Source organism: Castor canadensis, chromosome 1, assembly GCF_047511655.1.
Source record: "Castor canadensis chromosome 1, mCasCan1.hap1v2, whole genome shotgun sequence".
In the NCBI taxonomy this organism is placed as follows: domain Eukaryota; kingdom Metazoa; phylum Chordata; class Mammalia; order Rodentia; family Castoridae; genus Castor; species Castor canadensis.
In genome coordinates, this window is record NC_133386.1 from 23,893,679 (window position 1) to 23,903,893 (window position 10,215).

Sequence of the window (10,215 nt, forward strand, 5' to 3'; positions counted from 1 at the left end):
CTGCACCACTATTCACCACAGTCAAGCTATGGAAACTGACAACATGCCCTACTACTGATGAATGGGTTAAGAAAATGTGTTATTTATACAACAATGGAATTTTATTCAGCTGCAAAAAAGAATAAAATTTTGTCATTTGCACGTGAATGGATGAAACTGGAGAACATAATCTTAAGCAAAGTTAGCCAGGCTCAGAAGGCCAAAAATAGCATGTTCTCCCTCATATGCGAATTTAGACCTAAAACAAATGCAGTGATATTATTGTATATGGGTCACACACTAAGGGGAGAAACACACAGGGAAAGGGAAAGAAACCAAATCTTGAATGTGAATGTGCTCACTCTAGAACAGCAAATATAGTAATTTTAAACTGGCAGAGGCCACTATGGGAAGGGGACTAGGAAGAGTGAAGAGATCTGGTAGAGATGAACCAACATGGGTCGCAATACACATGTGCATGGAAGCAACACTAGCCCAAATAATTTATACACAGGAGTAAATGTAAAAATGATAAAATAAAAAGAAATAAAATTCCATATTGAGGTAGATATTAGCTAAATGTCAAAACTCACAAAAATCAAAAACAGATTTTTTGATTATGGACAAAAAATCAAATCAAATGTGATTTGTCGAGGGGAAAATCGATTTCCCACTACATTCTCTTAGAATTACAGAGTAATTATATAACAACAATAAAGTGATGGCCAGAAAAATAAAATCATGCATGGGAAGTAATGACACAGAAATATCTGTCAACATACAACTTTTGTAGTCATGTATAAAATAATTTAAGAATCCAAACAAATCAAATAAAAATTTCAGGTTAGCAAAGCAAAAGTAAAGATGTATTACTAAAAGACAAAGTATTCAAAGAGTATACTTTGGATTTACTTAGAGAAAATTAAACCCAGAAGGAGGAAGAACTAAGATGGAACAGAATCTTGTAACTGAAAACAAAAAAGGCAAGCATATGGATAAATGTGAAAGTTTGACAGAATAAAACAAGTATCAGAGCTGTTGAGATTTAAATACAGTTGAATTAAAATATTTACTGACAATAGTACATAAGCTTCATGAAAATAAATTCCAAGATTTCTAATGATCTAATATTGCTCAAGAAAAAACACAGAGCTACAGCAACTGTGAACTTTGCTAGAATAATATAAATATTAATGATTTTGTGTTAACAATGAAAAAATTTGAAGTGTAAACTATGATGTCCAAAACTTTAAAGGGAGAAAAATGATCAATCCCAAATGTGCAGAATTTGAATGAGGGATTGAATCCCTCATTAAGGAAAATAATGAGTAGAGTTAAGATGAAAAAGATATCAATATGAATCCAAAGATACTCGTAGGAAGTGCAAGTGAACTTAACTCACCAGTCAATGAAATAATTTTATACACAATTTAAAAAGCTTTATATGCTTTCTGCTTGAAAAATGTAAGGTATAGGTAGATAGATATAGGAACAGATAATACACACAATATATATGCAGATTTTGTATATAATTCACATCTATATAAAAATTTAAAAAATTAAAATATTATTAAATAAAAGAACAATCGGACAAAATATACTAAAAAGCAAAACTAGCTATATATTACTATTAGTTAATATAAATAACTTCACTGCATACATTTAAAAAATAATTCTTCGGTAAGAAACCACTATTGTAAATTGGTTACCTCTGGATAACATGGTCTCAATGATATACAAAGTAAAAATTAGTATAATTACTGGACATTTCAAATTCACCAATATTGTGAGAGATTTTATCAACCCTCTCCCAGTAACAGATTAATCATTTCTTATGGATACAGGTGTCTTAAATAACATTAGTAATCAGCATGACTAAAGGGTGATGTATAAGACCATAAATCTAATTTAGAAATCTACATAGTTCTCAGGAACAGTTGGATCCTAAAGAAAGATTACCATATAGTAGTCCACAAGATACTTTTCAAACTTCAAAAAGGTATTTTAGTGAAAAGAATTTTTTTCTGACAGCAGTGTAATTAAGGTAGACATGAAAATAAGTAATAATTGATGAAAATGTGAAGATATGGTTTTAGGTCATGCATCACAGGAGCAATCAAAATGAAAACCTGACAATACTTAAATATGAACATTATTAAAACTGGTTCCAAGGTAAACTAGCAGAATCTAGTGGAAATAAATCAAGAATGGCATTGCAAATTTGAAAATAAGAGGAAAATAGAAAAATGAGTATTTCCTTTAAGAGATGTGAAAAAATATAGAATAAACCACAAAAATAACACAAGATGTACTAAAATACATTAGGCATTAGGATAATAATTAGACACAGAGGAAGTCACAAAAGCCAATTTCAATTATTAGTAAGACCTATGAGATAGATCATGAATATAAGACAGAATGTAGAAAGGATAACAAATTACAAATAAAAACTGAGACAACATTCTAAATATAGTATAATATAGATATCAATAAAAAGTGAATACTATTAACTACTTTGGGACAATAAATTAGAAACAAGATAAAATGGACAATTACCCTATAAAATATTTGACTTAAGAAGAATTAGTTAACATCTATATAATGCAGACATAATAATAAAGTCAGTATCTGAGTCTAAATCAACAAAAGAGAGTGAGAGAGAGAAAGAACACCCCAGATTTGTAGACAAATTTCACCAACACTTTAGTGAATGAGAGTGGTAATTTTTACGTAATATGAAGTCTTATGATTATAAGAGAAAAGAATTCATAGGCTCATCTCACTAATATAACATAAATTTTAAATACAAGTTAACCAAATTCAGCAAATTATAAGCAAACATAGAAAGCAAAGAAAAGAAATATGTATTAAGAAATTTATCACATTGAGAAATTAAAGAAGAAAAGTCATACCACAATCTCAACAGTTTCAGAAAAATTACATAATGAAATTCAGAAGCAACTAGTAGTTAAAAAGCAAAAGTCTTAATAAAATCTATGATGATCCTATTGCAAACATGAATTTCTGTTGACAAAACTTAATTATAGATCAGGCTTCTAAGATGACCATTGTAAGGACAATTTTATAAAAAGGAAAAACATCTTAATAAGCTAAGAACAGGTAATTTTTTCTTACCATAGTAAAGTATATCAACCAAACCTATGTTGAGCACTTTAATACAGTTGAAATGTCAAAGACATTTCCAGAAGTATGAGATTGAGACAAGGATACCCAATCTCATTGTATCTCCTCAACAGTGTATCAGATACTCTGGTAATGTGATAATGAGAAGTTTAAACAAGAACAAGTAAAGTTTATACCCTTATTTCCCATGATAGATCTTTCTCCATAGTTAACCAATAATCATATATAGACAATTGATCAGAATTAATGAATGAGGTCAACAACCTCTCTGTTCAAAATCAACATATGAATCCCAATTCCATCATTACAACTCGAGTATATTCAGATAACACATTTAAAAATGTGTTAAACGAAAAAGAATATAAGCACACTATTCAAATATATTACAAAAAACACATGAAGGACCTCCTTTATATTGTTTATAGTGACAATTCAAAAATTTTATTTAAAATTTTATAAGAAATTTAAAAATAGCGATAAAATAATTATCTATTTAAAAATAGAGGTAAAGTAGTTTATAGTTGAGAAAAGCAATATACTAAACTCATTAATATATCTTAAATTGATCTTAAAAATTAAGAATATAGCCAATATTGAATTTGGACAATTAATTATAAAATTTATATAGAGAGGTCGTAGACTTTGAATAGTCAGGAATCTGTTGAAGAACAGAAAGCTCAAGGCAATTACTTCCCAGATATTAAGACATTAGCAGTTAATTTAAGGGCCAGGTAGGTGGCTCATTCCTCTAACCCCAACTGTGTAGGAAGCAGAGATTGAGAAGATTGTGCTTTGAGCCCAGCCTAGGCAAACAGTTCATAAGATCCCTCTCAGCAAATAAGCTGGTAGTGGTAGAACTATACTAGTAGGTAGGTGGCTTGATGCCCCAGGCAAAAACACAGACACTATCCCAAAAATAACTACAGCAAAAGGGCTGGGCATGGTTCAAGTGGCAGAATGTCTGCCTAGCAAGTACAAGGCACTGAATTCAACCACCAGTACTGCCAAAAAGAAAAAGAAATTTGTGTAACCACGACAGTGGTCAGCTCAGAGCATATGAGAGATGAGATGATCAAAATAGAGTCTGGGAAAAGGCATATCCTATAGGAAATACATGACTGAAAGAAAAGTGAGAAATGAAAGGCTCAATTTATATGGATCTGAACACTTGGTTCTACATTAAAAAAACAATATCTCTGATTTACACAATACATAAAGATCAAGGTGTAAGTATAGGAGAATCCTTTGTCTATGAGTAGAAAAAGACATTTTAAATAATATAAAAATCTGTGCGAGTACATTAAAATCTAAAATAATTACTCAAAAAAGGGTGAAATGAAGGCGTTTCAAGAAAAAATAATAGAATGGGAATTATGATAGTATATTTACATAACTTTAACCCTCAAAAGATCAGTATAGTTTATATCAGAATACCTTTAAATTATTTTTAAAAAAACAGTGCCATTTCAAAATACCAGGCTGAACAAATAATATTGACACAATTCATAGAAATATAACTTGAATGGTCCAAAAATATGAAATGGAATTTCACTAATAAAAAAATCCAAGTAATGGCAAGGTGCTTTTCACCTCTATGAAATTTTAAATGTCTACTTTTACTGAAAATTCTTTGTTATACAATGGAATTATAATTGCTTCAAACATTGGTCATTGCTTCAAGCACATGGGAAAATAAATTTAGGAAATGCTTAGTACATTTGAAGACGGGAATCCTCTGTCCAACTTGGTCTTACGGGCACTAGATCTCATGCATATGAAATATACAAAAAGTTCAAGAATGTTCAAAGCAGCAATGTTTGTCAAGGCAGATATCAAAAAAGATCTGAATGCTCACAAAAGAAGAAATATATTTTATATTCACAAATGGTATATAACAGACCGAATGAAAAGTGACTTGTATCCATATAGATAATATTAAAAAAATTTTTGAATGAAAAAAAAATCACAAAGATATAAAGAGCATAATATTATTTGTTGAAGTTCAAATTATGCAATGTAAACAGTACTATGTTTGTTTAACAAGTAAGGGCTGAGATGTAGCTTAGTGGTAGAGCATTTGCCTAGTATGCACGAGGCCCTCGCTTCAATCCCAGCACCAAAAAAGAAAAGACAAAAAAATAAAAGAAAACAAGTATGTGTGGCAAAGTAAAATATATGCATAGAAATAATAAATATGGAATTCATGGTGGTTGTTACTTTGTAAGGGGAACTAGGCTGATCGATTCGCTGACACTGATTTTCATAACCATTTGTAAGGTTTTATTTCATCAGTCAGTGGGTGTTACTCGTTATTTTATGTGTCTTGAGTATATTTGATGCACTTTATATTTCATATAGAAAGTCAGTTTCAGATTTCCCACTTTTGGTAATAAAGGGAAAACTCTTGCCACTTTCATAAAGCTAAGCATTTATCAGCGACTTCTTAAAAAATTGTCATTCTGTAGTTGAGTTGAATCCCCCCTGTGGTATTTAAATGGTGTAGTTATAACAGATAGCATAAAGAAATGTAAAAGAGCTAGAGAGTACATTTATAAATAGATTAGAGAATGAAATAGCATATGGCTAAAAATGTTTATTTTGTTCTAGGACAAAAGTTTAATTTTCCCTACAATATCCTTCCCTGTATAGTTAACAACAAACTTTTTTCAATCAATTATTAGTATACTCAAAGTCCAGACTTGGGAGCACAAAGTTCTGCAGGGAATGATCTTTAGAAGTACAAATATTTTATAATTTCTGAAAGCATCTAGCTTTTTCTCATAATTGACATTAGAAAGTCCTATCTCTTCCAGACACTGGCCTCCACTGTTAAATGACATATGCTAAACTCAGTATCTTTATTAGTATATACACACATATGAGTAGATTTTCTGGTTAATTATTAGCTTCAGATAAAAAGTGAAATTAATAAACAGTTTTAGTGTCTACAGTGCACCAAAAAGAAAGAGTGGGTTCTCCATTTTGATTAAAACATTTTTCCTAGAGTGAGGCAATGTTTTGATTATTTGGTTACATTTTGATTTTTGCACTGACTCTTTCACTTGCTACCTATGAAAATGAGAAAAACATCTTTGAATTATTGGACATCAGAGTTTTCACTTGTGAGATTAGAATAAAAATATTCAACTCATAGAATTTTTATAAGAGTTATGTTTAATCCTCAATAATATTATTTACTCATATTAATTCATAAGGGACAAACTTATCCAAATTTGGCTATACTTCTATAGATCTTTTTTTTTTCTTTCTAAAGCTCTAATTAGCTTATCCTCTGAAATCTATTTCACAAAGAAATAATGAAGTCTACTAGATCAGATTAGAAAAAGAAAGCCATTCCAAATTGAAACATTCTTGGTCCCTGTTCTAGAAGCTGCTCTTAGCTGACAAGGAAGAAGGAATTCAGATATGATGCAGTTGTTTAGCATTGCCCCACTGTTGTCTACAGTTTTTCTAAAAATTAATTTAAGGTATTTGTTAAATGGAGTCTTTAGTTTTCAATTTGTATATATAGGAAAAACAGGAAAGCAAATGTTTCTGAGACTAGAAAATTTATACAAAATTCGCAGTCGGTACAGGATAGCTTTATCATGCAATAGTAATACATTTAAAAAGACCTAATTAAAAAGAAAATACAGGTAATGTATCTTAAGTAAGTATAAACCAGAACTGGTGCTAAGGACAAAAGGATTGTTAAGTAAGCCACACCATAGCTCTGCCTGTAACAGTTTTCATACTCAGCATCTTTGTGTGTGTGTGTGTGTGTGTGTGTGTGTGTGTGTGTGTGTGTGTGTGTGTGTAAGGCAATTATAATTTGTACTTGTAATCAATTTAGCAGCCAGGCTAGAATTTGAAAACAGCTCCTTGGTTACTGAGATCACATTCTTATTCTTTAACTAGTATCCTGACACCTGAACTATTTTCCACTGACTGTGAAAGGATAACAACTTTCCATTCAAAGAATACTGTATAATGACAAACGATGGGGAGTCAGTATCGCCCTAAGGTCTCTGAGCTGCAGCAATAGCTATCAATCAAACAGCAGATAAATTGATTTCAGAAGTTTTGTGTACAATATGTTCTTGAATTTGGACTTAAGCTCAGACAGACATATAGTATTTCATTGTTAATGGGATCTCTTTCTAGCAGAAGGAACATTCTTTTTTCAAAATTGTATTGCATAACTTGTTTGTATCCTAGCAAAACAATTTTTGAATTTCCGTATAATTTCTGTTAAATCTATTTTTAAAGTTGAAGCTTAGGTCAAATGCAAATATGAATATAGATTTATCCAGCATGCATAATTTGTAGTCTGTGTGGAACTGACTCATCTGTCTTCGGTATCTGGCAGTCACATGACGAGCTTTCCTGCTAAGAGTGACCTATTCATCCTTCAAATAAACATCCACAAGAGGAAGAAAAACAATATGTACAGTTCCAAAGAAGCCACAACACATTGTGCATGAGCTGATGTACTGGAATCATTCTGCCAGAAATCTTTCAAATTAAGAGTTCCTCATTGAGAAAGCACTCAAAAATAATGAGAAATTTTATATGTAAGCAAACATTAAGATCAAATTTCTTTTTAAAATATGAGAATGACCAAATTAGAAAACAGGTTTTTGGAACATCTGCAGGATTATCTGGTAACATGAAAGACTCAAGAAAATATAAAATTCAAACAAGTGTTGTTATACAAAGGCATTTTTTTTTCAGTTTCCTCCAGCTTAATGTAGAAAAAAAAATTGACTCCTCTATTATTAGTTAAATTCTTGTAAATTTTGTCACAGAAAAAGAGTATCTGCAGATAACTGTTAAAAGGCAAAATGCTTTAGTTACTGTATGTTCTTTTCCCCAGGAGAGGAAAAATTTCCACTATGTTTACATAGTGCATATATATATGTGTGTGTGTGTGTGTGTGTATGCTTATATATAATTGGATATGTTATTTTCAGCATAAATGAATAGAATACTACCAAGTACAGGATAAAATTTATTTGCTGGGAAAGTACTATACATTTTACTTACAGACTGACCTCAATCACAAGGATGAATTGATGTTCTGAAATACATATCTTTAAAATGACATGTTATTGATCTTTTGCATTTTAATCCAATATCTATAAAATTTTAGGATATGGGTTTTCAGGAATGGGTTAAAACCTGCATGGACCATAAATATTATATCTTTATGTTGAAAGCTCTTCTAAATAATCTGGCATGACTTCTAATATTTGTGTAGGTTTCCTTAGTGGAGTAGAGAACTACATTACTAGTAGTACTGTGTGAAAAAAATATACTGGATAGACGAAACTTAGAAGAATATAAATGATTTGAAATAATAAACATACAACTAAAGAATTTAACAGCCTGTACACATTTGAAAAAATATTTTTATTCCAACCCCCAGTTAATCTCTCTCTCTCTCTCTTACACACACACACACACACACACACACACACATTTCTAAACATTCATCATTGCAGTTGAACACATTTATTTTAAAATCATCCATCTTATTAATATAAAAATTTAAAAACTGAATTACATACTATTATAGGAAGATTATCTGCAAATTCAAATCTTCTGATCTGGGTTTCTAGAATAATATGTCATGACTTTCCAAACACTGAGTTTTGAAGTGGTTAGGGCAGTTGATAATAGATAGTATTACAGAATTAATGAAAATTCTTCTGGTGAGAGTGTGGCATTGTGAATTTGGAGAAGGTCATCGTTGTCTTTTATACATGTATACTGAGTGGTTTTTTTTTAGTTTACTGAAATCTAAAACTTACTTGTATAATTACATATTTGTAAATAAATATTAATGTGACAAATAGGTAAAATCTTCAAAAACTGTTAAATAACAGTTGAAGGCATTTGTGTATTGATTCTGCTATTCTTTCAGCAAGCTCTAATTTAAATTTTTTTCAAGAAAAAAAAGTTGAAGGAATGCCAGCACTCAAGAGGCAAAGGCAGGCAGATCAGGAGGTTAATGCCAACCTAGGCTACATAGCAGTAGCCCATCTCATAAAAGAAAAAAAAGTTGACAGAAAAATAAGTATGATTACAGCCTCCTTCTGCAGATCCTTCTGTCTTTATTCTCTTCACTACCTTCAGTTTTTGCATGTGAATGATCACCTTTACTGAATTTGATACCAGTGCTTCTTTAAAAGAGTATGGTAAATGACCGATTTTTTGCTTTATTCCCTCAATTTATCAGATATTGATAATTTTGGAAAATACCATAAGATGAAATTAAAATGAAATAAAAAGACATACAAAAATCCAAGTTCTTCCTTTTTCATTCTAATAGGATGCTATCAGAATAGTTTATGTCATGGAAATGATGTTTTGGACAATGTAGTAACAGTAGAAGTGGTAGGATGGGATGGGATTCATAATATATTTTGTAAGAAAATCTGGTTGGATATGAGTCTGGACTAAATGTAGGAATTAAGAGAGAAAAGAATGAGTTCATATTTTGGCTGGTGCAAATAGTGAGACAGATATAGCAGTAATTACCAAGGAAGAATAGGGTAAGAACAAGATGAAGACAAATTATAAGCTAAATTGACAATTTTTATCTCTAAAATTACATTTTGAGATGGAAATCACTTTGATGAGAAGAAAAATTCACAGGAAAATTCATACTGGATTTTTATGTCCCCTGTTAACATTACAACACACATAAAAGTAAAATCTGTTCAAACGTTTGAAGCATGTGCCAAGAGTATAACTTTAAATGTTTTAACAATCATAATTACTTCAGAAAGTGAAATAGTTTAAAATATGATTAGTGACACATAAACATAGATAGTTATTCATTCTGAAAACATTAATTGAAGTTTTAGCAAATGATGTTTTTCTAGATGGATGGGATACAACAGAAAAATCCATGGTCTCCTGCAGAGTGTGCTGTGAGCTCTGATCAGGAAATGATATAGCTGAAGGGGCCAGGTGCTAATTCAGGCTTCCTCTACTTGTTAGCTGAGTAGCTCTTACTCAAATTCCTGTTCATCTTTTTCTTCAGTTTCCTCATCTGAACAGCAGGTTTATGTGATGATTTGTGTC

General features: G+C 30.8%; 1 non-coding gene across 1 annotated transcript; it reads left to right on the forward strand.

Moving 5' to 3' along the window:
* The first annotated feature begins 2,970 nt into the window (after positions 1-2,970).
* LOC141416525 (small nucleolar RNA SNORD50) lies at positions 2,971-3,042 on the forward strand. The gene has a single exon (XR_012441209.1). It is a non-coding gene; the product is annotated as a small nucleolar RNA SNORD50 (small nucleolar RNA).
* The last annotated feature ends 7,173 nt before the right edge of the window (positions 3,043-10,215 follow it).